Source organism: Dipodomys spectabilis, unplaced genomic scaffold, assembly GCF_019054845.1.
Source record: "Dipodomys spectabilis isolate Male_0828 unplaced genomic scaffold, ASM1905484v1 ptg000329l, whole genome shotgun sequence".
NCBI classification, from domain to species: Eukaryota; Metazoa; Chordata; class Mammalia; order Rodentia; family Heteromyidae; genus Dipodomys; species Dipodomys spectabilis.
The window spans coordinates 1,242,819-1,269,896 of record NW_024871006.1 but is presented as its reverse complement, the minus strand read 5'-3'; the positions used below and the strand labels follow the sequence as shown (position 1 = coordinate 1,269,896).

At 46.6% G+C, this 27,078-nt stretch overlaps 1 long non-coding RNA gene across 1 annotated transcript; it reads right to left on the bottom strand.

The window, feature by feature from the left end:
• Positions 1-455: 455 nt before the first annotated feature.
• LOC122128329 lies at positions 456-14,903 on the bottom strand. The gene is made up of 4 exons (XR_006151414.1): positions 14,695-14,903; positions 3,205-3,352; positions 2,961-3,106; positions 456-1,156 (listed from the first exon to the last, which is right to left on the bottom strand). It is a non-coding gene; the product is annotated as an uncharacterized LOC122128329 (long non-coding RNA).
• Positions 14,904-27,078: the final 12,175 nt, after the last annotated feature.

The following is a 27,078-nucleotide window of genomic DNA, read 5'->3' as shown; positions in this document are numbered from 1 at the left end:
CTGACCACTGAATGGAGGGGGGGGGGGCAGGACAGGTGTGCCTGCAGCATTAGGGGACAGAGAGGCTGGTTCTGTGAGAAGATGCCACAGCGGCGCTCCCAGCCCCCGCCCGGAGTCCACGTTCCAAAGGCCCTTCAAGGTGAGGCCTTCTTCGATCACGACTTGAGGTCCTGTCAGCTGCATCATTGCTGGGAGGCTAGGCAGCTGGGAGGCTAGCCTTCTCCATTTTTCTGTAAATGATGTGTGTAGAGGAAGCCAAAAAAAACGAAACACCCAGCTATGCGTCTCTCGCTTTGGGGTGCCCCCTTGAGCCCCCGTGCCTTTCTTCTTCTTTAGCAATAATGAGATCCGTTCGTTTCCGCTCCCGGGCTGGCGGGTCAGCGCCCGAGGCCCGGGCGCCTCGGCCCACCGCGGGGCAGCGGGAAACCCCACACCATAGAGATGGGAAACCTCCGGGCTCCTAGAGAGGAACGGCAGGCTCCAGGACCGGACTTCCGGTTTCTTCTTCACACCTCCGCTTCCGTCCCGCCGCGGTGGCGTGTTAGGTTGGCGGCAGCGTGGCTCTGGGTTCTTCCTCACCTCTGGGGTTCGGGTCTGGGGGTGTCAGAGGAGGTTGGGGGCCGTCCCCCGCCGCCGCTTTGGAGCCCAGGGCGCCGGACCCCCCTTCCCCCTCCCTGTGGGAGATGCGGGTGCTGCCCCAGTCCAAGGGCTCAAGGCCCCGTTGCTCTTCGTGAAGCGGAGGCCGAGTGGCCCATCTCAAAGGAAACCGAGCCGGGCGCCCGTGGCTCACGCCTGTAATCCTAGCTGCTCGGAAGGCTGAGATCTGAGGATGGGTGTTCGAAGCCAGCCCAGACAGGACAGTCGGTGAGACTCTCATCTGCAGTAACTACCGGAAGGCAGGAGGTAGAACTGTGGCTCAAGTGGTAGAGCACTAGCCTTGCGCAGAAAAGCTCAGAGACAGCGCTCAGGCCCCGAGTTCAAGCTTCTGTAACAGCACCAGAAAGAAAGTAACAGACATATGATGCGCGTTATTATTTGTGAACCGGACAGGCGGTGACTGGGTCAGACGAGGAGGAATTGCAAAGGAATGTGTAGAAAAGGGACTTGGAAGAAGGGTGCCAGTTGGCACTGTGTGGAAGTGGGTCACGATACCCTCCTGTGGGAGAGAAGGGTGAAGAAAGTTAATCAAGATCTCTCACAGAAGGAGAGAAAAAAAGTCACGGTTGTGGGTCAGGTGGCCAGAATACTTGCCTGGGTTTCTCCCCAATCAAGAAACCCACTTAGCACCAGTGCTAACTTCCTACCTCTCTCGAACTCGAGTGTGTTCAGTTTTATTTTTCTTTTTCAGTAGTTATACAAGGAGTTGCCATTTCGCAAAACAGTTTATGAATACAATGTGTCTTCATTAGTGTCACCCCTTTCAACATTATCAGTCAACCCGCCCCTTCTTAATCTTGTGGTGTGTACATTGGATTCGTGACTGCATTTATCCCCCCTTCTCTTCACCCATCTACCCTTCTCCTCTTGGCCCCCACCCCACTTTTTGCAAGTATCTGTTTCTTGATGCTTATTTTAAGATGCCTGCCATACTACCCACCTCCCACCATCCATGGGATTGTGCAGTTGTGTTCCTGAGGGGAAAATGAGAGATGGTCAAATACATTTTGGATTTGAACCGCTGCCTCTTAACAAAGTTAATAACAGAAAATTCAGCTGTTCTGAAGAGACTTGGGATAATAGAACTCACAAGTTTAAGTCTGGTGTTTCTCAAGCACATGACCACAAATGTCTGACAGTCAACCTGACTTTTTAAATTCAGTAGCTATTTTGGTAAGTGCTCCTGTAAAGAAATCAATCACTCTGGCATAGGCCTGCACAAAAGGCATTCTCACTTCTCAAAAGGCATTCCAGATCTTTCTTGGAAGTGATCTGACTGAATTTCAGTAAGGATGGTTCTAATTTTCTGAGCAAGAAAAATCTATATATGCAGGCCTGTGGCAGGGTGCGTTAGAGGTCCCCCAAGACACACTAGACTCCATGATTTGCTTGGAGAACTCGAGCACCTCAGCACAAAGTTATCTTCTTGGCTGTGATTTATCACAGTGAAAAGATACAAAGCAAAACTAGCAAGGGAAAAAGCACAAGGGGCAGTCTGGAAACTACCAGGTGGAATCTTCCAAGAGTTCTCTCAATAGAACTACAAAGGACACATTCCATTCCTCCAGCAGGGAGTTGTGACAAGTGTGAAACATTGTGTATCTGAAGAGCTTGTTAGAAACTCAGTACCCAGAATTTCCATTGGGGCTGACTAATAATATAGGTACTCTACATAATATGTATCATGACTCCAGACTACCAGAAGGAAAGCAGGTATTCAACATGTATTGCATGGCTTGTACTACATGGCCTAGACACAGAAAGCCACTTTTCACAGCAACCCCAAGGAGCCATCCCAAAAGCCAAGCTCCTAACTAGCAGCCAAACTCATAACTCAAGACTGCTATGACAACTCTCTGTTCACAGTAGAAATGGTGGGTCACAGCAGCATAAGTTCAGGAAATGCTTTAAAGCAGAAGGATGTTTGGGATGAATGTTGAAAACAGAAGAGATGATAATCAACTTGGAAATGTAAGATGGGGCCTCTAGCCCAGGGAGCCTTAACAGCAAAGATGAAGAGGTAGGGACACTACCTTATCTTTACAAACACATGGGTTGTTCGGAGTGGTTGCAATGTGGGTATGAATGAAACACACACGGTAAGCAAGGGCTGGTGTGATCACTCGTGATCAGTGCCCACAGTCCCAGGTGTGCTGAGTTAGGGAGTCCCTGAATGTTAGTAGGTGGAGAGGGTTCCAAACAGAGTGAACAGTACATGCAGACTAAAGGTACTCTATTCATTAGCAGAGACTGCTGTAACAAAACGAGAGGCTGGGTACCTTAAATATTGGAAACTTTCTCACATTGTTAGAAGTTCAAGATGAAAGTGTCAACAGTTTGGTTCCTTTCGAGGACTGTCTCCTTGGCACAAGCAGGCGACCTTCTTACTGTCTTCTCACATGGTCTCCTCTTGGTCTGTGTACCTGTGGGGTCTTCTGAGCTCTTCCTCCTATAAGGACACCAGTTATATTGGACTAGGATCCACACTAACTGTCTTGTTTGAACTTGATTGCGTTTTTGAAAGGCCCAGTTTCCATGTTCACTCACATTTTAATCAGCTGGAAGTTGGGATTTCCATCCATGAATAGGACATCATTCAGCCCACAGCAGACATGTAAATACTTGGTGTAACTTAAGTAGAGTTCTTGTGGAAAGTGCTAGAGACCATTCCAGATTGCTTTCTTTGTCTTTTCCACTAAAAAGACAAAAAAAAAAAAAAAAGGACAAATATGTTACAGTGAGATCTTGTTCTGAAAAAATAGCAAAAGCAAAAAGAAAAAGGTATGGTTCAAGTGGGTGCTGAAGCTCACTTAGTGGGTAGGGACAAGTACTTTTCTAATGGAATGAAATAAATTAAGGCACAGGTAACCAAGTGAATCGCAGTATCATTTCCTAAGACTTCATACCACTTATGTGTGTCTTTGTGTAGGCATGCTAGTTCATGATGCAAAGTTTGAAAAATTTGCAAACTGAGGTGTTCAAAATAGGATAGAGACTGAGCACTTCCCCCACTGGTGCAAAGTGGGAAGATCTGTTAATCAGTATCCTCCAGAGAAATAAAACTGTCAGGGTAGAGAGCTATATCGAAGGGATTTATTGTCAGAACTGGTTCACACAATTGGGGAGGCTGTGAAGTTCCACAATATGCCATCTGCAAGCTAGAGAACCAGGAAAGATGTGTTGTACTTAGTCCATGTGGGACCAGAGAAAGGGGTTACAAGTCCAGGAGTCCAAAGACCCAAGGACCAGGAACTCTGAACTCCAAGGCTTATGGAGCTGGTGCCCCATCTCAGAAAGAATTCAGGAGCTAAAGGTGTGGCTCAGTGGTAGACTGCTTGCCTATTGAGTGTGAAGCCCCAAGTTCAAACCTCTGTACCAGAGAGAGAGAGAGAATTCACCTCCATCTTCTGTTCTGTCTGCTCTCAACTGATTGGATGGTGACCACCCACACTGGTGAGGCCAGATCTTTATGCTCAGTCTACTGATCCCCAAACATCTTCCAAAAATACTCTCACAGATACACTCAGGAATAAAATACTGCTTGCTTTCTGGATATCCCTTTTTCCAGTCAAGCTGACACATCACATTAACCATCACAGAACTGTTTTCATACGCCTAAGGCTTAATAACTATTTGTAAGCAGTGGCCTAGCAATTCTGGCTCAGTGGGGCCTGCATGGCAGGCCTCAGGTCACAGACTGAGAGACAGCAGAGTATGAAAGACATCTCTCCCTAAGGAAGGAGAGGACTGGTGCCATCCCAAGAGCCAGCTGCTGTCTCTCACGTCCTCTCTTAGGCTAGAATGACCTAGAGTCCAAAGCTGCTGGCTAGACTTGGAAATTGAGTGTCAGAGTCAAACTGTGAGCCAAACTTCCACCTTCATCCCTGCCGCTCACCAGGAGGGAATGTGTGAAAATAAAACACAGAGCTGGTACACAGAAGGTCACAGATAGGGTAGCATCCATCGCACTGGTGAAACGTGATTAACATCTTTCTGGGTAAGAAAATGGTAGAGAGATTGCCAGGTGCTGGTGGCTCACACCTATAATCCTAGCTACTCAGGAGGCTGAGATCTGAAGATCGCAGTTCAAAGCTAGCCCAAGTAGGAAAGTCTGTGAGACTCTTTATTGCCAATTACTCACAGAAAAAGCCAGAAGTGGCACTGTGGCTCAAGTGGCAGAGTGCTAGCCTTGAGCAAAAGGAGCTCAGAGAGAGTGTCCAAGCCCAGAGTTCAAACCCCAGGATGGGGTGCGGGGGGGGAGGGGGGGGGGAAGAGACAAACAGTGACATATTGATTAGGCCTCATGAAGGCAAAGCCCCCACTAGGGACACAGTCCTCCAACAGCAGCCATCAGGAAGAGCACAACAATAAGAGCTGACAAGACAATAACAGTCATGATGTCCAGCCTGGGCTGCATTTCCAGGAAAAGGTAGGACAGCCGAGTCACAGGGCACCAGCAGCAGAGGTGTGGTCTGAAGTCACAGCTCGCTCTAGAGCAAAGAGCATGACTTAGACCCAGCCCTCAGTACTTCCTAGCCGAATGACCACACATGTGCATGGCTTCTCTGGGCTTTGTGTTGTCTTCCCAGAATTGTGAGGATGAATGAGACACTATGGGTCATGCCTGGTAAAAAGCAACTGCACAGTTTTTAAGGTTTAGTCTTTCTTCCCAAACGGTTCAAGATGTAGCTTGGCAGCTAGATCACTCATCACTGCCAGGAGCCTTCCAGTATCTGATCTCCTCAGGGAGCTGAAGCAAGGCTGGATGGCCAATGATACAGTCAGAAGGATGTCCTGCTGCATGCCCAGGGCAGCTGTGACTGCCCTGCTCAGGAACAACATGCAGAAAGAGATGCTAACGTGAGTCATGGAGAAAGGCTTCCCCGTCCTCTCTCCACCTCCCTGTCAAAGGCAGCCAGAAGCTGACTGGGAGCCCCTGGCTCCATGTGCCTGAACAAAGATGAGTTGGATTAAAGTGGGCACCTTGGCAAGAAGAAAGAAACCAGAACCCAGATGGGATGACCAGGAGGTTGGAGGAAGAAGGCCATGTAATGTGCATGCACAGGCTCCAGAGCCATCTGCTGGAAGAAGGCCATGTAACATGCATGCACAGGCTCCAGAGCCATCTGCTGGATGAAGGCCATGTAACGTGCATGCACAGGCTCCAGAGCCATCTGCTGGAAGAAGACCATGTAACGTGCATGCACAGGTTCCAGAGCTATCTGCTGGATGAAGGCCATGTAACGTGCATGCACAGGCTCCAGAGCCATCTGCTGGAAGAAGGCCATGTAACGTTCATGCACAGGCTCCAGAGCCATCTGCTGGAAGAAGGCCATGTAACGTTCATGCACAGGCTCCAGAGCCATCTGCTGGAAGAAGACCATGTAATGTGCATGCACAGGCTCCAGAGCCATCTGCTGGAAGAAGGCCATGTAACGTTCATGCACAGGCTCCAGAGCCATCTGCTGGAAGAAGGCCATGTAATGTGCATGCACAGGCTCCAGAGCTATCTGCTGGATGAAGGCCATGTAATGTGCATGCACAGGCTCCAGAGCCATCTGCTGGAAGAAGGCCATGTAACGTTCATGCACAGGCTCCAGAGCCATCTGCTGGAAGAAGACCATGTAATGTGCATGCACAGGCTCCAGAGCCATCTGCTGGAAGAAGGCCATGTAATGTGCATGCACAGGCTCCAGAGCCATCTGCTGGAAGAAGGCCATGTAATGTGCATGCACAGGCTCCAGAGCCATCTGCTGGATGAAGGCCATGTAATGTGCATGCACAGGCTCCAGAGCCATCTGCTGGAAGAAGGCCATGTAATGTGCGTGCACAGGCTCCAGAGCCATCTGCTGGATGAAGGCCATGTAATGTGCATGCACAGGCTCCAGAGCCATCTGCTGGAAGAAGGCCATGTAATGTGCATGCACAGGCTCCAGAGCCATCTGCTGGAAGAAGACCATGTAACGTGCATGCACAGGTTCCAGAGCCATCTGTGTTCATGGGATATAAAACCCTGTCATCCTAGCTGTAATCCACGCCTGTCATCCTAGCTACCCAGGAGGCTGAGACCTGAGGATCGTTCAAAGTCAGCCCAGGCAGGAAAGTCCATGAGACTTACCTCCAATAAACCACCAGAAAACCAGAAGTGGCACTGTAGCTCAAGAGGTAGCTCACCTTGAGCTGAAGAGCTGAGGGAATAAATAAATATACAAACATGTCTATGAAAAGATAAATCCACAAACATAGTGAAAGCTTATAGTATATTTTCTTAATTTATGGAACAAGAAGATTAAAAGACCAGGATGGATATAGAAATATAAATGGCACAATACAAATCTGACCTGGTTATTATATGTCAAAATCTGTACCCACAAGAGCACAATTTACTTTTTTTTTTATTGGCCAGTTTTGGGGCTTGAACTCAGGGCCTGGACACTGTCCCTGAGCTTCTTTTGCTCACGGCAAGTACTCTACCACTTAAGCCACGGTCCCTTTTCTGCCCTTTTCTGTTTATGTGATACTGAGGAATCGAACCCAGAGCTTCATGCATGCTAGGCACTCTATCACTAAGCCACATTCCCCGCCTACAATTTACTTTTTGAGTGTCTATAAAGTGATAATTTTATTCATATAGTGGGTAAAAAGACTGCAAATTTCAAGACACTGAATTAAGAAAAAGTTATTTGACCAAAACAGAATTAGCCCAGAAATAACAAAAAGACAATTTCATCATGATGAAACTTTCATGATACTGTTCATATATGCTAACTAAACAATAAAATAAAAATAAGAAACATAATTTCCAATACTTGGAAATTTAAAAACATATTTCTAAGTAATCCATATAAATATTATAAAATAATTTTAATTGAATGTGATTGTTAAAAGATATAGAATAAAAACTCCATGTATGAAGCTAATGTAGAACACAGGGAAATTTAGAATCTTAAAATGTATGTGGTACAAAAATGGAAAGTCTGAAAAATCAGTGATTTATTCTTCTACATTAAGAACAAAAGAACAGAAAAGTATAAGGAAAATAGGAAGTAAATAATAAATATTATAAAGCAGTAAAATAGAAATACACTGTAGAGAAAACCAACAAAGCCAAAAGTTCTTTTAAAATATTGTTTAAATTAAATGCCAAATGCTGGTGGTTCACACCTAGCTACTCAGTAGGTTGGGATCTGAAGATCAGGATTTGAAGCCAACCTGGTAAGACAAATAAAGAAATTCTTATCTCCAGTTAATCAGCAAAATGCCATAGGTAGCCCTGTGGCTCAAGTAGTAGAATTCCAGCTTTGACTGGAAAAAGCTAAGCCCAAGAGTGAGTTGAAGACCCAATACCAACATGAACATACACACACACAAACACACACATACACACCATACACAGAGTTTAACTAGATTTAAATAGATAGCTTCCTACTAGCCAACAAAAAACTACTGTCAATATTAGAAAGGGATATTACTAAAGATCCTACAGACATGGAAAAGATAAAATTATTGCTCTTACACCAAAGAATTGACACAGCCAGCTCAGATGACACAGACAAACTCTTTTGAGAAATGCAACTTTCCAACATCCACTGAGAGAAAAAACCCAAAAAATCTTACTTATCCAATAAACAAGTTGAATTTATTACATAAGAACCTCTCAGAAAGAAAACACGAAGCCAAATACTCTCATCAATCCCCCACATATTTAAAAAATAACACCAATCTTCCACAAACTCACAGAGAAGGAAAAACAAGACTTTGCTTCCTGACTCCTTTCATGTGACTAATATGATCTTGTTAGAAAAATAGGATATTACAAGACGGAAAAATTACAGACCAGTCTCAGGCATTGTTATATAACAAAAAGTAAACATTTGGTCTTTGTCCCTGATTCCTGATACACAGCTCCTAAACCCCTTAGCCTCTCAATAAATCTAAGAGCGTATTTGTATGTCACTGAGATGCCTCTAGGATGAGCCCCCTCCTTCCTTCAGGCTGAGGGCTCACCAGAAAGATCTAGGCATGGTTACAGAGTTGAGAGTTCCAATTGTGATCCCTGAGCTTCAGGGAGAGGGGAGGGGAGGGGTAAAGTGCTAGAGATTGACTTGATAACCAGCAACCAGCAACCTAATTAGTCATTCCAGTGTAATGATTCCTCCATAAAAACCCTAGCTGATGGAAATCAACGTGCTGGGATACTGATGAAGTCAAAGAGGGTGTACTCAAAAGAATGTGTGTGTGTGTGTGTGTCCCCTCCCCTTGCTTTCTCCATCTCTTCCATTTGGCTATGGCTAAATTGTTCCCATTATGGTAAATCAATAATATTCAGTAAAGTACTTTGTGACTCTCATCTCTGGTTTTGCTCCAATCCATCTAACAAAACAAGAGGCTGACGCTTTTCAGAGTACTGTTTAACAACTAACTGCTCTGTCACCTGCCCTGGCAGCTACTGGTAGGACAAATACAAACAAAGTCCTGGGAGATTCAGTAACTCACTGAAGGTCCTGGTGCTGATAAATGTCAGAGCTGAGATGTGAACACAGTTGTTTGGCTCTGAAATTTATACTTGTTTAGTTTTGTGGGGTTTTTGGAGGAGAGGGGAGATAGGATCTCAATATGTATCTCAGACTTGTCTAGATCTTGAGATCCTCCTACTTCAGCCTTCGGAGTACTGGAATTACAGGCATGCACCGCCATGCCCAGCTGTGGAATTTGTACTCTCAAGCATTCTATGTCACTAACCCTGCATGTACGTAACTGATCATATTACTAACCATACATGTGTCTCATGCCATGAAAATGTAAAGGGAAGGTATTACTTCTCATGAGGGATGGGTTTTTAACTGGCAGAAAAATGAGACTGTAGAGTCAGGCTAGGTCAGTCAGGTCATACTCTGGTAACAATGGTTAACATCAAGATTTAGTCCTCTTATGCTAATTCAAGTTCAGTAATAGCCAGGTCCCTCCCTGAATGTCCTGACGGAGGAAAGCCAGAGTGTTACCAGCCGTGGTTCCTCATTCCATCCCTGGTGTTCATTACCATAGGTACAGGGGAAAGGGGAAACTGTGGGGAACTTACACCAGTCCTCCAGAATTTCATCCTGGAAGGTCAACACCCACCTCCTGCACACGTGCAGGAACGCACGTCATTTCTACTCCTGGCCCTGTGGTTCTAAGAAAGTACGTGGAGTATTTGGTTAGAATGTAAGCTTCGGCCACAGAGGGCTCTCCAGAGGGAGTAAAGTATATGCCAAGGCCTGAAGGGTTCAGAATGTACACTGCACAAGAGAAGAGCTGGGATATCTAGGGCATAGCAGGATGTCAGTGCCATTCCACCAGAAGTCTACAGGGGAGAGAAGAGTCACCTAGCTGACCTTGGTTTAGATGACTTTTAGATTATAGATGGTATGTGAAGGGCTAGGTACAGGAGATTATGGACCAAAGATCTGGGTATAAAAACATCCAGGTGACTCACTGAGACAGGTGAGCAAGGATGATCTCTAGAAGCCGCAGGGAGGTGGACTCCCTTGTACTTGGATACTGGACATGCTCTGGGGAGAGCAAGAGAATATGATTGCAAGGCTGCTTGTCTCCCTGCTGTACAGAGAGTAGTGTTGGTAGGCAAAACAGCAAATGCAAAAGAAAAAATACTTTATTTTATTTATTTTTGTTGTTGTTGGTCGTGGGGCTTGAACTCTGGGCCTGGGTGCTGTGCCTAAGCTTTTGTGCTCAAGGCTAATGCTCTAACACTTGAGCCACAGCTCCACTTCCAGCTTTTTGCTGGTTAACTGGATATAAGTCTTATAGACTTTTCTGCCCAGGTTGGCTTTGAACAGTGATCCTCAGATCTGAACCTCCTGAGTAGCTAGGATTACAGGCATGAATCACTGGCACCCAGTCACAAACAGCCTATTTGAAAGCAATAAAACTTCCATTTGTGCCCTGATGTTGGAACACTCAGAGAAATGTCTAGAAAATTCTACTAGCAACACAGCCTGAAGTTCTGGAGACTGAGGAAGAAATTCTCAGGTTGAGGACAGAGCCTAAGTCAAGGAACAGAGCACCCCAAATAGACTGCTTCCTCTCATTTTACTGCAGCTATTGGCAATTCATCATAACTCTGTGCAACACTGAATCAGCTCTCCACTCACCATGTCCTTTTAGGATGTAGGTGAATAACTCCTCGAAAGAAGAACACTGGATTTCCTGCCCTCCGTGAAGCTGAGAAATAAAAAAAGTCAACCGTGCAACCCGTGGCCAGTGATTTGACCTTTCTGAGCCTCACTACATTCGTACATGGAGAAAACATTATAGCACTTGTCCATCTATTTTTTTCAGGGCGGTTGTGAAGAGCAACTGAACATAATGAATGTGGCCAGATATGATGATCCATGCCTGTAATCCCAGTAACACTGTGAGTTCTAGGCCAGCCTGAACTGCATATAGAGACCCTATCTCAAAAAAAAAAAAAAAAGGGAAGGGGGAAAGAGAGGGAGGGGGAGGGGGAGAGAGGAAGAGAGAGAGGTGAAACAGTTCCATAACCTCTAAGACAGAATGGAAGGGTGATGGTTGGAATGATAGTGCTCCTGACAGAGGTTACTGATAGCCCAAGACCTCCTTCAGGGACCAGCCTTAAGGGAGAACAACATTATCCAAAAGATTTAACCAAATGCTTCTTGTAGAGTTACTGCCATGATTGCCACAAATAAACAGCATAATCTCTGTCTCCTGGGAGCCAAGATGACAAAGAATATAGACAGAAGTAACAGCCCAGGCTCAAGTGTGACCCGTGGGAGATCGCCAGTTCCAAGATGCTCAGAGGCTCAAAAGGGAGGCGATCATAAGACAGTCAAGGAATGCTTCCTGGAGGATGTGAATGTAGAAGGCTAGATTAAAAAAAGGGGTGCAACCAGATGCCATTTGCTCACGCCTGTTATCCTAACTACTCAGAGGGCTGAGATCCAAGGATCTTGGTTTAAAGCCAGCTTGGGTAGACAAATCTGCAAAACTCTTATCTCCAATTAGCCAGCAAAAAATATCTAGAGGTAGAGAAGTGGTTCAAGTGGTAGAGCACCCACCATGAATGAAAAAAGCTAATCAAGAGCACAAGGCCGTGGGCTGGAATGTAGCTCAGTGGCAAAGCGCTTGACTAGCAAGTGCAACGTCCTGGGTTCGATCCCTAGTACCAAAAAAGAAAAGACAAAAAAAATACAGTTTAAGAGCACAAGGCCCTGAGTTCAGTATTGGCATGCATATTAAAAAAAAAAAAAAAAAAAAAAGCCAGGCACTGGTGGCTTACAACTATAATCTTAACTACTCAGGAGGCTGAGATCTGAGGATTATGGTTCAAAGCCAGCCTGGGCAGGAAAGTTCATGAGACTCTTATCTCCAATGAACCATCAGAAAACTGGAAGTAGCACTGTGGCTCAAGTGGTAGTGTGCTAGCCTTGATCTGAAAAGCTGAGGGACAGCGCCCAGGCCTAGAATTCAAGCCTCATAACTGACCAAAAAAGAAAAAAAAAAAAGAGGAAAAGAGTCTGACTGAGCTGGCTGTGGCAGAGGAAAAGAACCAAGCAGGAGAGAGCTGATGGGAAAAGTTCTACTTGCTATTTCTCACTCAGCCAGGCTGCTCCTGAGCCGGGGAGGAGGGAAGAAGCAGGGGCGATGCCTGAAGTCAGCACTTCACGATGGATGTTACCATTTCAATCATGGTTGCAAAGCCTGTGTTTGCAGCTGACTATGATCTTGAGAAACAGGTCAAGATCAAGTACACCGTGAAGGCTGTGAGGACAGCCACACCGTTCAGTGCTCTGGACACAGTGCCAGCCTCTCAGATGGCACACAAGACCCAGCTGGGAGCCCCGTGCAAGCCTGACTGCGTGCTTTATCTGCGCAGACACTTTCTTGGCTCACAGAATTGTTTTGGAACAGAAACTATTCATGTGGCTCCCCACAGAGCTGCAGTGGCCTGGCAGCATCTCAGGCCACTGGGGCAGCCACAAGCCCAGCAGCAAAGAAGGAAGCCAAGAGATGACCCAAAAGGGTACTGGAGAGAGGGCTACAGGAAACTGCTGGCTGCTAGGGGACAAGAAGCCAGCTGTGGGATTAATCCTTCCAGGGGTAGCCATTTGTCCCCTCCCCAACACACACACACACCTTTCTTCTTTCTGATGATCAGGCTTACAGCTTCTTTGTCTTTTCTCTCCTAACTGTTCAGGCAGGCATAAAGAACTCACTCAGAATCCTGTATTTTACTGGAAAAATCCACTGTCTTCTTACAGAGAGGCAGAGGGCGCTCAAAGGCCAGATGGAAAAGGTGGAAGTCATCTTTGCTTTGGCAGCTGAAAATTTAAACTTCTCTGATAAAAATGTCAGCAGTTCATTTCTGGCCTTTTTGCATTAAAAAAAAAAGAATCAAGAGAATAAATATAGTCGAAGCATTTCATATGGATGATAACAGAATAATAAAAACTGTTGAAATTGTCTGAAGTGGAAAAGGCCAGTGGCTCATGCCTCTAATCCTAGCTATGCAGGCAGCTAAAATGGAGGATTTTGGTTCAAAGCCAGCCTGGGAATCAAAGTCCATAAGATATCATCTCTAAAATAACCAGCAAAAAGTAGGGCTGGAGGTGTGGCTCAAGTAGGAGAGCACCAGATCTGAGCAACAAGCCAAGTGAAAGTATAACCTTACCCTTCAGCCTAGCATCTCCCCACCCAGATTCAGCTGTAGCTATTGCATGGAGCCCAGACAGTCGCCCACACCTCTGCCCCATACCCAAGGTTTCTTGTAGTCAGCAGCTGTCACACTCCAAAAATCACCAGGACTGGAATTTTCCTGTGAACCAGACAGACTCCCTGGGGGGTAATCAGACTCATCCCCAGGGCTGTGGAAAAAGTGATCCAAACCCACAGCACACTTTACTGGTAAGCTTCAGCACTGCCATCCACGGTCCAAGTGCCCAAGCCTGAGAGAGGATTTGACTGGATGCCCCTAAGGATGCACCCAGGCCTCAGGCCTCTGTCAGTGCATCAAGGCTGGGCACAGTTACTCTGACCTGGGATGAGTTACTGACCCTTAGCCCCAAGGAAGTGGGAAAGGATTATGCTTGTGTCTTTGCTACCTACAATGAGCTCAGAACTCACAAGTCTCTCAGTACATACTGGTTGAGAGAAAATAGTGTAAAATGAGGTTGGCAGAAAGTAACATTTAGACTCAAACCAATCAAAGCACCCAAGCAGTTGTTGGGGGGGAAGGGGGGCCACAGCCCAATGAGCTGGGTATATGTCAGGATCCATCTATGTGCATAAGATGTGTTTACTTTCAAATATCATACGTCAAGCTGGGCGCCCGTGGCTCATGTCTAATCCTGGCTGCTCAGGAAGCTGAGACCTGAGGACTGATGTTTGAAACCAGCCTGGGCTTTGAAAAGCCTATGAGACTCGCATCTCCAATGAACCGATGAAAAGCTGGAAGTGGAGGTGTAGCTGGAGTGGTGCAAGCCTTGTGAAGAAAAAGCCTCAGTACCAGCACTAAATGAATAGATAAAACCGTACTTCAGATCAGAAATGTCAACCTATAGGAGCTGTGGAAACAACACATGGGGAATGCGGTCCTTGTGCCCCGGGCGTGGTGGTGGTTCCGTGTCCACCCCCCCCCCCCCCCCACTCCTCATATTCTGCCCCAAGGGTGAGCAGATTCTAGATTCTTCGGGACCCAGAGGCAGCTTGAAAACCTAAACACGGTTTATATCACGACACGTATTAATTAGTCAAGACGACCAATCATCTCGAACCGACGACAGGGACGCCCGCCCCGCTGCCCCCCCCCCGACTCTCCCCAGGGACGCCCGCCCCGCTGCCCCCCCACTCTCCCCAGGGACGCCCGCCCCGCTGCCCCCCCACTCTCCCCAGGGACGCCCGCCCCGCTGCCCCCCCCTCCGATTCTCCCCAGGGACGCCCGCCCCGCTGCCCCCCCGATTCTCCCCAGGGACGCCCCCGCCCCCCTGCCAGGCCCACAGGTGGGGACACCCCTGGTACCTTTGGGAGAAATGCCATCCTCGGCCTGTACTGCTGGCCTTGGTGTCGGATCGTCATGCTGGACCCGGGATGAGTTCACCAGCACAACACGAATTTGATAGAAAGGGAAAGCACCCCCTTCCACCCCGCCTCCCTAAGTTGGGAAGCCGGCCTGGCCCGCGCCAGCCCCGCATCGTCCCCGGAGGCGCCGCCGGGCGGGGAGCGCTCGAGGCCGGGCAGCAGCTCCCAGCTCCTCAGCTCTAACTCCCAAAACAGCTGGAGTCCGCGTCAGCCAATCAGCGGGCGGCGGCGCGGCCTCCTTAGCATGTGCTGCGCGGGCGCCCGCCTGCCACCAGGGGGCGGTGTGCGGCTCCACCTGGATTCGGTGGAGCCTCAGGTGACCCCCAAGGGTCAGGGATGAGCAAGCAGGTGGTGATGTCCCCAAAGAAGCCAGCTTGGGCCGCCACCGTTAAAGCCTGGGAAATTAAAAACGGTGTGACTAGCTTTGGCTCTCTGGCTAGTCTGACTCCCAAGTTACTGAGTGACAGCAAGTTACTCAAGCTTAAAATTTCTGTTGTTTGTTCATCTCACCCCAGAAAAGCAAGTAAGTGGGAAAGGAAAGGGCTGTAAGGGCTGAATGAATAATCGAGATAACGAGCCAGGGTGGCTCACATTGCAATCCTAGCTACTCAGGAGGCTGAGATCTGAGAATCATGGTTTGAAGCCAGCCCCAGCAGGAAAGTTCATGGAAGTCATCTCCAATTAACCAGCAAGATAACAAAAGTGGAGCTGTGTCTCAAGCAGCAAAGTACTAGAATTGAGGGGGGGGCGGAAAACTAGAGGAGAATGCCCAAACCTTGAGTTCAAGCCCCAGGACTAGCACCCCACCCCCCAAAAAAATCGAGTCAAGGACTAGCAGGGCTGAACTTGGGATTTGCTGTAAGATCTCACTGCCAAGTATGGCATGGCTCTAGGCTTTATTTCAATCTGATTGGTAAGACTCACTGCACCTTACTCCTGGAAGAGATTTTCTTTAGTTCTGGCTTTGAACATTACTGAGCTAATCTAAGTCCAAGCACTGAGAACTACAGCCAACATGTGTAAATACACAGCAAGCGCAGGTTTTACTTTAGTATCTTGGGACTCCTACCCATGATGATGAGAGTTGAACCTGCCACCTCTTGCATACTGAGTATCCACTCACTCTACCACTCAGCTACACTCTCAATCCCTCTTGAGAATCTTTTCTTTTTTTAAAATTACTGTGCCTAGTGACTCCATTAGTTTTTTTTTAAATTTATTATTTATTTATTTATTTTTATTTTTTGGGTCCTGTCGTGGGGCCTGAACTCTGGGCCTGGGCGCTGTCCCTCAGCTCTTCAGCTCAAGGCTAGCACTCTACCACTGACTCCATTAGTTTTATCTTTACATTCCTATGTAGTCTGATGTAAATTCAGATTACTGTGAGAACTACTGCAATAGAAATAGAAACCCAATTCTAGGATCTGGAATTACATTACTTGGGAATCAAATCTGAATCCTGCCATTAACTCTCTAAGACTTTGAGTAAGTAACCTGACCCCTCTTTAACTTAGCTCCTATAAGTTGGAGGTGGTAAGTCAAGCACCAGTGACTCACACCTATAAGACTAGCTACTCAGGAGGCTGAGAATCCTGATCCAAAGCCAGCCAGGGTAGACAAATCTGAGAGACATTTATATCCAATTAACTAGCAGAAAAAGCTTTAAGCGGTATGGCTTAAATGGTAAAGTGCCAGCCTTGAGCAAGAAAGACTCATAAAAATGGAAGGCCCTGAATTCAAGACCCAACACCAGCTACACACACATACACACAAATAAACAAGTGGAGATGACACAATCACAGTGTCTACCCGATAGAGATGTTGAAGGAAGACAAAGGAGTCAATGAATATCAGTTGTTACTACTATTATTGATATTTGAATAATTAAAGACTAATAAGCCCAAGCTTATTAGCTAAATCTCAGACAGGATGAGATCTTCTAGGTCTAAGGCTTAGGATTGTCAAGGATACCCTATTTTGTTAGTTCCAGAGCTAGGGTGGTCTCAGGGTGGCAGAAAAAGCTGACAGCAGTAGCTGGCAGGTGGCATTTGTCCTAGGAGGTGCACCTGACAGACGCTTCTTTGGCTCATCTGGATCTCATCCCAGTGTAAGAGCCAGGTTCCTGGCTCTCTTCCGTCTGGAGTAACAGTTTTAGAAACCAGATTCTGAGGTCTGGTTGACTCATAGGGAAATGACTCGGCAGGCAGCCATGAGATCCAGAGCCTCCAGCTTCACACTGCCATGCTGTCTGACAGCGGGAGAATGAGTATTTCCTCCTGGTTTTCAATAATACTTGAATTCAAGCTTTGGCCTCATAGAATGGGTTAGGCAAAGGACTTTTAAAATCATTTCAAATGTGCATGTTATCTGTGATTACATTCCCTAGTCTCTTATTTGGCTAATTCTCTCCTCCACACATATGTCATTCCCTCCCCACCTTGATTTTTGTTGTTGGTGGTGGTGGTGGTGGTGGTGGTGGTGGTGGTCATAGTGGAGCTTGAACTCTGGGCACTGTCCCTGAGCTCTTGAGCTTAAGGCTAGTGTTCTACTACTTTGAGCCATAGCACCACTTCTGATTTTCTGGTAGTTAACTGGAGATAAGAGACTCACAGACTTTCCTGCCAGGGCTGGCTTTGAACCGTGATCCTCAGATCTCAGCCTCCTGAATAGCTAGGATTACTGACATGAGCCACCAACCCCCAGATCCCACCTTGATTTTGTTAGTGAATTATTATATCATGAGGTCCTCTGTGGAGTTTGGTTTTGTTCGGATTTTCATCTTTTGGAGAGGCTCTCACTCTACTGCCCAGGGTAACCTCTAAGGCATTATCCTCCTCTGCCTTAACTTCCTCAAGGCTGAGATTACAAGCACAAACAAACCTGCCCAGCTCTTGTTTTCAACTTGAGAACTAAATTATTTCAAACCTAAAATTCTAGAGTTAGCCAGCTTGGCTACAGAGTAAAACCATGTAGACAAAGAGGGCGGGGGGGAGGGGGGGGGAGGAGAGAAGGAAAGAAAGAGGAAGGAAAGGAGGGAGGGGAGGAGGAAGGGAAGGAGGAACGGAGGGAGGGAAAGAAAAGAGGGAAGGAAGGAGGGAGGGAGGAAGGAAGAAGAGGAAAGAAGGAAAGAAGGAAGATCAACAAATGAGAAAGGGCTCCGAAACTAGAGAAAAACAACCTTTAGATCAAAGTGCGAGCAACTGTATCAGATTGCATCATCCTGAGTAGTTCATAGCACCCTCTTGTACTCTCAGAAGTGACTGCGTCTGAATGACACATCATATGGTCACCCTTATCATCTTCATGTACTACTCTGAAGATGCAGCACAGGGTAGTAGAACATGAACGTGACCTGGATCTGTATCCCAAATTGACTACTGACTGGTAAGGAGGACCCAAGCATCACTTCCGGAAATCCAGGTCATTGATTGGAGATGTCCAATGTCTCTAAAAATCTGCACGTTTCAAACTTGGATGAGTGTATTTGTCTCCTGGGGATTTGGTTGGAATTTAGATTGGCCCAGTAGGTAAAGGATGAGGCTGGTGTCCTGCAGCTGCCCCACCACGCCCATGCTAACTTCAGTCTGAGCATCAAGGGACTGAAAGTCACGTGTCAGAAGTCCACGTGTTTAACTCCTTTAGAAGGGAGTGTTTGCTGCAGGACTCCAGAGCCTCTAACATGCTTCCAGAGGTGAACTGAGCAACTTGGGAAAGGTTTTCAGGAAGTGAAAGGTCTTTTATACGGAGGCAACAAAGGCAAGAGGGCGGCGAGTTTTCCCAGGCTTGAGTTCACATGGTCCCCTCGCAGGTGAGTAGTCTTCTGTGGCTTCCCACACCTAAATCCCATTGCAAAGAAACCCACTACTCCTTCTATACCCTATTTTACCCCTTGGCTTGTTTTGGACCATGTGAATTGACCCATTCACTGGCTGTCCACTTGTGTGGCCAGATATCAAAGGAGGAACTGAGCCCACCTATCATCACTCTTTGCTTTCTAGAAGAAAGCAAATATGAAAAGATCCTAGGTTGGAATCAGACCTGAGATGAAAGCTGTATGAGAGCTCAAGTTGTGAGAGAGACGAGCTGTACGTGCAAGAGGTTGAGATCTGAGGATCATAGTTCAAAGCCAGCCCAAGCAGACAGATCCATGAGACTGTCCGATTAATTGTCAAAATGCTAAAACTAGAGGTATGGATCAAGTGGTAAAACAACAGTGAAAAAGCTAAGTGACAGTGCCCAGGCCCTGAGTTCAAGCTCTAGTACTCCCCCCCTCCCCGTGCCCCCCAAAAGAAAGAATCAAAATGAATGAAAATGGAATCAAGGCATTGGGGCAAAACAAAAACACCTGGAGGTTGGGAATGTGGCTTAGTGGTAGAGTGCTTGCCTAGGACACATGAAGCCCTGGGTTTAGTTCCTCGGCACCACATATACAGAAAAAGCCAGAAGTGGCATTGTGGCTCAAGTGGTAGAGAGCTAGCCTTGAGCAACAGAAGCTCAGGGACAGTGCCCGGGTCCTGAGTTCAAGCCCCAGGACTGGAAAGAAAAAGGAGGAGGAGGAGGAGGAAGAAGAGGAGGAAAAAGAAGAAGAGGAGGAGGAGGAGGGGAAGGGGAAGAAGAAGCGGAAGAAGAAGGCGAAGGAGAAGGAGAAAGAGAAGAAGAAATAATACCTGGAGAGCGCTTAGAAAGGTAAGTGACAAACATTGGGGGCTACTGTTGGGCTCCCAAAGTGCATGGTCTGTCCTCCAGCTTTTTGCAGTGCTCATGGACAGCACACTAGGGAAACACTGAAAGAACAGTATGGTTGTCTCTCTGCAAGCCATTTGTGGACCTTTGCCACTTCCTCCCCAGGAAGGCCAATGAACAATCAGTAGGATTTTATTGCAATCATATACTCATTCCCTCCTGCCTCACCCTTTAGCCACCCTGCTCATGGCTCCATTCTTTATTTTCCCTCACCACTTTACTTTATGCCTGCCTTGTAGGCCTCTGACTCCAATGTGCAAAGAGACGTGGTGTAAAGGAGCCAATGGGTCCAGGGAGGGATCCGTTAAGTGGGATGGTATCTGAGTCATCATCATTGCAGGCAGGGATGGAAGAATTCTCTAGCTGCCTCCTGGTAAAGATCCTAAATACTTAGATGACAAAGCTGATGTACAGTGTTTACACTGCCGAACACAGATGCAAGATAAAAGAATGACTAAGACGCTCGGAAATAGCATTTGTATCCAGATATTCTCACCAATTTCAGGGGAAGCCAGTAGGCTTTCGAGAAATTATCCAGTGCCCACACTGAATCAGCAATGTTGGCCTAACTCCAGTGTCAAAAAGTCATTGTAGAAGCCAGTCTTGTGGATTTCCCTGAAAACTTATTTCCATTTTGATCCCAAACTACGATCCAAATACTGCCCATTCTGCTTTTCTACTATTTACCACAAAAGAAATTTCTCTAAAAGTTAGTTCCAAGGAAAGCCTAGCATTTTCTTTTAAAAACCCACACATGGGCTGGGAAGGTAGCTCAGTGGTAGAGTGCTTGCCTTGCATGCATGAGGCCCTGGGTTCGATTCCTCAGCACCACATAAGCAGAAAAAAAAGCCGGAAGTGGTGCTGTGGCTCAAGTGGTAGAGTGCTAGCCTTGAGCTGAAGAGCTGAGGGACAGCGCCCAGGCCCAGAGTTCAGGCCCCATGACCAGACCCCCCCCCCCAAAAAAAAAAAACCCACACATTTCCTCTTCCCTGATTAAAACAGAGGTATATCATGTTTTCTTTTCTTTTCAATATAGACCATCAAAATTCTTCCAATTCTGGTATTTGGCTCCCTTGGAGAAACTGGGATTTGATTTCTAAAGGTTTATTTAAGAAAAATTTCCCCATCACTATTTTCATATTTGACTCATATATCATTCATTTTATTGCCTGGGATATAGTCAGACATGATGGCTTCAGTATGTGATCCCAGTCACTGGGGAGCAGGTGATAAGGTTATCATGGCCCAAGACGGGGAGGGGGAGTGTAATTGAGACTCCATCCCAACCAATGACCACACACAGTGGGTGAGTGGTTGGTGTATGACTGTCATTCCAAGCTACAGAAGAAGCACAATGGCTGGGTATAGTGGCATATGCCTGTCATGTCAGTATTACAAGAAAGTACAGATAGGAGGATCACAGTCCAGGCCAGCTCAAGCATAAAGCAAGATCCTATCTTGAGAATAACTAATACACAAAAGGCCTAGATCAAGTGGAGCCCATGTCTATCAATCACAAGGCTCTGGGTTCAAAACCCAGGTACATCACCAAAAAGGAAACTACAAAACTTAGGGATGTAAAAATTATATTCCATTTGAGTAAAAAATAGGAGATAGCTTGATAAATTGGACACTGTGGGGAACAAAAGGGGAAAAAAATGAGGAAATCTCAACAGTATTCAAGACAAATCACTATAATTACCTAAATGATTTTTCAAATCTACATGACCTTATTTGGTCTGTGACATCTGCTAGAAGGAAAATCTGGGGGGTGGGGAAATGTATTCAAATTCAGTAGGCTTCATCCATCTTGCTGTCTCTTTCTCTCACAGTCCTGGAGGCTAATGTGCAGGATCAGGATGTCTGAGCATTAGTTCCTCCTGAGGATTTCCTCTTTGGCTTGTAGACAGCCATCTTTTCCATCTGTCCTCACAGGGTCATCCCTCTGTGTGTGTCCCATATTGCTATCCTTACAAGACAACTCTGCGCTGACTGGCTTTGGCTGATAGCAAAGGATGCCTTGTTTCTGCAGACCTGGAGCTCTGTAATCCTCCTTGCACCTCCACTGTCTCCAGAAGTAGGCAAATGAGGAAGGGAAGGAGAGAGGGAGTAGGGAGCAGAGGGGATTGGGCTCCAGGACTTCATGGATTGTATGGAGAATGGTCTAATATAAGTAAGACACCCAGGGCATACGATACCATATAATAAGAGATGCTTCCCCTTCATCCCTATATCCCAAGGATTAGAGCTCCTGCAATGAGCCCAGTGCAGAAACTTCCCAGAAACACTTGCTAGAAATCATCAAAGACAAATACGGCACTATTGTCTTCTGATCTTTCTTTCTCATGAGTCACTGAACTATGTCTCCCTGAAACCATTGTCTGATAGATTCTTCTCATTCATATTCATGTGTCTGCTTTGACAAATTCCTTTTTCCAGATACACACAGCATGCATGCTCCATAATTGAAAATTTAGAAAATAGAGAAAAGCAAAGGAATTTGGCAGTATCTAATCTGGGAAACAAGGTTGAAAACCTGGAATCGAATGTCTGATAGAAAGAGTTATGAGAGTTGGGAGACAAGGACTATGGTGCAATCTCCACTATATCCAGCTACGGTGATTCTGCCAGCAGCTTAGATAACAAAATAGTTACCAGGAAACATGATAGGTAGACTGCTTTGGGTTTCTATTCTCAACACTACCAATTTATGGATACTTAGAGTAAGTTTCAGTTTTTTTATGTTCCCCATCTGTAAATGAAAAATGGTAATAACAGTTACATCTCAATGATTTGGTGAACATGGGCTACCATTATTATCTTTTTTTTTTTTTGGTCCGGTCATGGGGCCTGAACTCTGGGCCTGGGCACTGCCCCTCAGCTCTTCAGCTCAAGGCGAGCGCTCTACCACTTGAGCCACAGCGCCACTACCGGCTTTTTTTTCTGCTTATGTGGTGCTGAGGAATCGAACCCAGGGCCGCAGGCATGCAAGGCAAGTGCTCTGCCACTGAGCCACCTTCCCAGCCCTACCATTATTATCTTACACCTGGTCTAGTCTGTCTTTCTATCTCTGTCTCATGTCACATGCAATCTTTTTGTGAGCAACACATCTCCAATGCTGTTAACTTAGCAACATCAGGTGTCATTTGGAACCTCAACCTTTCGATGTCTAAAAAAGAATGAAAAAAATCTCTACACACCTCTATCACAGCCAGTAGGACCAATGCCTGTTCCCTGTTTATCCCATAAACCTGAGCAATGACTAACAGAGAAAAGTTACCTCTTTCTCCTTTGTCCCTGAGATCTAGTCAATCATCAGTTTATGTTGACTGCCTCCTTCCTTTTCTTTAATACATCTATTCTGTCATCTTCAATGCCACTCCCTAAATCTCCTCATCAACATCTTTTGCCTGGGCAACTATCATGTTATCCATTTGGTCTTTCTATATACATCCCTGCCCCATGTTCCCACTGTGGCCAGAACAGCTTCTTGTTAAATTCTTTATCTGGACGATCCACTCTTGTATTAAAGGTCTTCAGTTGTCTACCACAATGTGCTTCGGGAAAGCACATTTGTAATGAGTTCTACAAAGCAGTCTGGAAGCTGCGTGGCCCTCATGCCCATCCCTTAAGCTCTCTCTTGACCCCTCCAGGCTGGTCACCCTGGATCCCTTTCCATTTCTGGAACAACTCATTCTTCCTGTGACTTCAGGGCCATCACAGGGGACTGAAACTAATCCTCACTTACCATGTTTTTACCTGGCTTACTTCTCATTCCCTGAGTTCCAGAAGGACAAAAAAAAAAAAAGCCACTTCCTTAGGAGGAGCCCTCTGCTGTGACTCTACTAGGTTAAGTCTTTCCATGATCGTTTTGGGGCTTTTATCTCCTCAATTGTAATTATTTTCATGTAGGTTTGTACATCCATGATTAGCATTATTCATACTAGCCCAGAGGTGGAAGCAACCCAGTAGTCCACAGGGGACTTGATTCCACACTCAGGAAGATCTTAAGGTGGTCCAAGGAAAGGAGCCCCTTGGAGCCAGGATATCCAGGCTGGACTCTCAGTAGTGGCCCCTCAAAACAAATCCCTCTTAATACAGTCCAAGGAGATTGAAAATAATAAAATACATATGAAAATAAAACACTGAAACCTGCTGCAATGGGCTTTAGGAAAGGGGAAGAGGGAAGGAGCTGTGATGGAGGGGTGAGGTAGACTGGAATACAGTACACAAACGTGTACAAGCCGAGTCTGGCTGGTTCATGCCCTCAATCCTAGCCACTCAGAAGGCAGAGATCTGGGGATCGTGTTTCAAAGCCAGCCAGAGAAGGGAAGTCCATGAGATTCTCATCTCCAAATGAACCAGCAAAAAGCCAGAGATGAAGTGGTAAGGTGGTAGAGTGCTAACTCTGAATGAGAAAGCTAAAGGAGAATATGAGACCCTGAATTCAAGCCCCAGTAGCCACACACACACACACACACACACACACACACATACACGTAGAAATGTGACAGTGAAATCTCCCCTCTCCTCCCTGAGGGACCTCCACATGCAAGATACCCTGGCCCTGGGGCTGGAGGTGTGGCTCCATAGTAGGGCACTTGCTGGCTAGGCCTTGGTTCTATCCCCAGGACCAGGGAGTTTGAGAAAATAGACACACTTCCCTACTTCCCTTGGGGCCTATGTCCCCAGCCAAGAGGCCCCTAAGAGATGCTCTGAGGTTCATGTGGGTCTCGTCCTGCAGGCCTCCCCTCTCTATCTACCTGGTCTCCCAGGATCAAAGCAGATGACAGTGGAAGATCGTGGGCCCCTGTACTGTGTGTCCACATGTCCACAGGTGCTCACTCCTATTCCTCTCAACCCCTCCCTACTCCCAGCAACCTCACCAGGAAGCCACTACTGGAATGAGTCACCACATGAGAATCGCTTCCCCAGGATCTTAGCCTTGAAGGGTAGGTGTCCAAGCTGGGATCTAGCCCTGGGCTGGCTGCCTCTGAAGTCACAGTCCTAACCCTACCCTGGCCTGTTCAAGCCAAGGGGACAGCAGCTGGTAGCCCCAGGGGCCAGGTGTTGGTGTGACAGTGTGACACCCAGTCTTCCTGGAAACCACCCCTCCCTCCCTGGAACCTCTCCATCTGCCACCACCTCTCACAAGCCACAGAGCACCAAGCAAGATGCACAACTGGAACCTTCCAAAGCAAGGGACTTTCCAAGCTCCTGCTCTTGCTGCTTTCTGTTCTGATGTTCCCAGGAAGAGGGGGTGCAGGCCGATGAGTGTACCCCAACAATACGTAGCGGAAACAGAAAAAGAAGCACCGGGAGGATTCTGTTACATGTCCATGAGCTGTGTGTGTGTGTGTGTGTGTGTGTGTGTGTGTGTGTGTGTGTGTGTGTGTGTGTGTGTGTGTGTGTGTGTGTGTGTGTGTGTGTTGGCACTAGGGCTAAAACTCAGGATCTGGACATTATTCCTTAGCTTTTCCACACTAAGCTAGCACTCTTCAGCTTGAGCCACAGCTCCACTTCTGGCTTTTTGCTGGTTGACTAGAAATAATAGTCTCCTGGACTTTCCTGCCCCAACTGGCTTTGAAACCATTATCCTCAGATCTCAGCCTCCTGTGTAGCTAGGATTACAGGCATGAAATACTAGTGCCCAGCTGAGCTCCACGTATTTAGACATGGTTTCAACTTCTATCTCCTTCTCTGTCTTCCCACCCTGGTCCCTCTGATAACTCACCTCCGGAAACCCTATCACTGCAAATATAATGCAAGACAAAGCCCAGGTCTCAGCATCTGATGGGTATCTCCCAACTACACACCCCTTGTTCAACGTGTCAGCTCTCCCTGCAGCTCTCCCTCTTCTACAGTCTCAAACCAAGTCACCACTCCCCATTGAAAGCATTTGCTAGGTTTAGTAGCTGGGAGCTCTGACTCCAACTCATCATCTGTGTCATCCGGCTAGGTGTGAGTTGTTGAGTCTTCAGTCCCTTCCTTTCTGTCTCCTATATTCTCCTTGCTCTTGTAGATTCTTCCTCTCCTTCCCTTCCTGTCCCTACCTTCCCAGTAGTCTTCAAACATGTTGAAATCATTTCTATCTTTAAAAACATGTGACCCTCCCCTCCCTACTCTCCCTCAGCTCCTGGTCTTCTCTCTCCAGCCCTTCTCTCCTGGGCTTCCTGGGAGAGTGGTCCTCCCTGGCTGTCTCCGCATCTCCTCCCTCCTCCCCCTAGACCTGCTGTGACATTGATTGGCTCATCAGTTCATTCCACTGCTCTCTCCACAAAAGGCCTACCCCATACCAACTCCAAGCAGCACTCTGCTTCTTTCTCTTCATCTATCTGACTTTTTACTCCACTCACCCCACTCCCTCGCCTTGAAGTCCCATCCCTTACTCCCTGGGACATGAGGATTTATTCTTTGTTCTTATTCTTATCTGATAGCTGCTGCTTGATCTTTTTGGATGGACTCTCCATCTGTCCAGTAATATGTTTGGACATCTTTACCCTTAATCTCCTTCTCTTCCTCCAACATGCCAAGCTGACCTCCACCATCTCGTGATGAGTGACCCCCTTATACATTGGTGATCCCTAAGTCCCTATTCCAGAACTTACTATTCCTCTCACTTTTTATACAAGTACTGTCCATGGAACTTGCTGTGATGATTTTTAGAAATGCCTTAAAGACTGCTGTCCAGTCTGGTAGCCACCAGCCACATGTGGTTATTGGACACCCGAAACTTGGTTACTGAGGAACTAAATTCTAGATGAATTTACATGTAATTGAATTAATTTACTGGACACCTAACTTACTGACTGCTATACTGGACACACAGTTCTAAACATCTGTCACCAACTGTCTGTGGACCCCTGACTAGATGCCTCCAGTTCCTCAAGTCCCCACTAGAATATACACCAGAACTTTCCTTTCCACTAACACTGAGGGTGACAATATTGTTTAGAGGGCTTTGAACTCAGGATCCCATACTTGCTAGACAATTCCTCTCCAGCCCTTTTCTGCTTTAGTTATTTTTCAGACAGTGTTTCACATTTTTTTTATTAGGACTGAGCTTGGAACTGAGATCCTCCCACCCACGATTCCTATACAGTGTGATGACAGGTGCTCTCCACAATGCCTGGCTTGTGTTGAGATTGAGCCATAATAAACTTTTGTACAGGCTAACCTGGACTGCCATCCTCCTGATCTTCATCTGACAGATAGGTAGGATTACAAGTGTGCACCACAGCACCCAGTACTTAGCATACATTGTTCTAAAGGGCTAGTGTTATAGGTTGAACTGAGTCTGCTTCTGAAAGAATGTACTGAAGTCCTAACACTCAGTACCTCAGAAAGTAGCCTTGTTTGGAATTAGGGTCTTTACAGAGGTAATGAAGTAGGAATGAAGTGAGCTCTGACCCAATTAGTACTTATAAATATGGGAAATGTGGGCAGAGAAACTGAGAGAAGAAATTACGAGAGCCTAGGGAGAAGATGGCCGGGTGAATGGAGCTGCGTCAAAACTCTTGACAGGCACCAGAACTTGGAACAGGCAAAGGGAGCTCCTTCCTTATAGCCATCAGAGAGCCC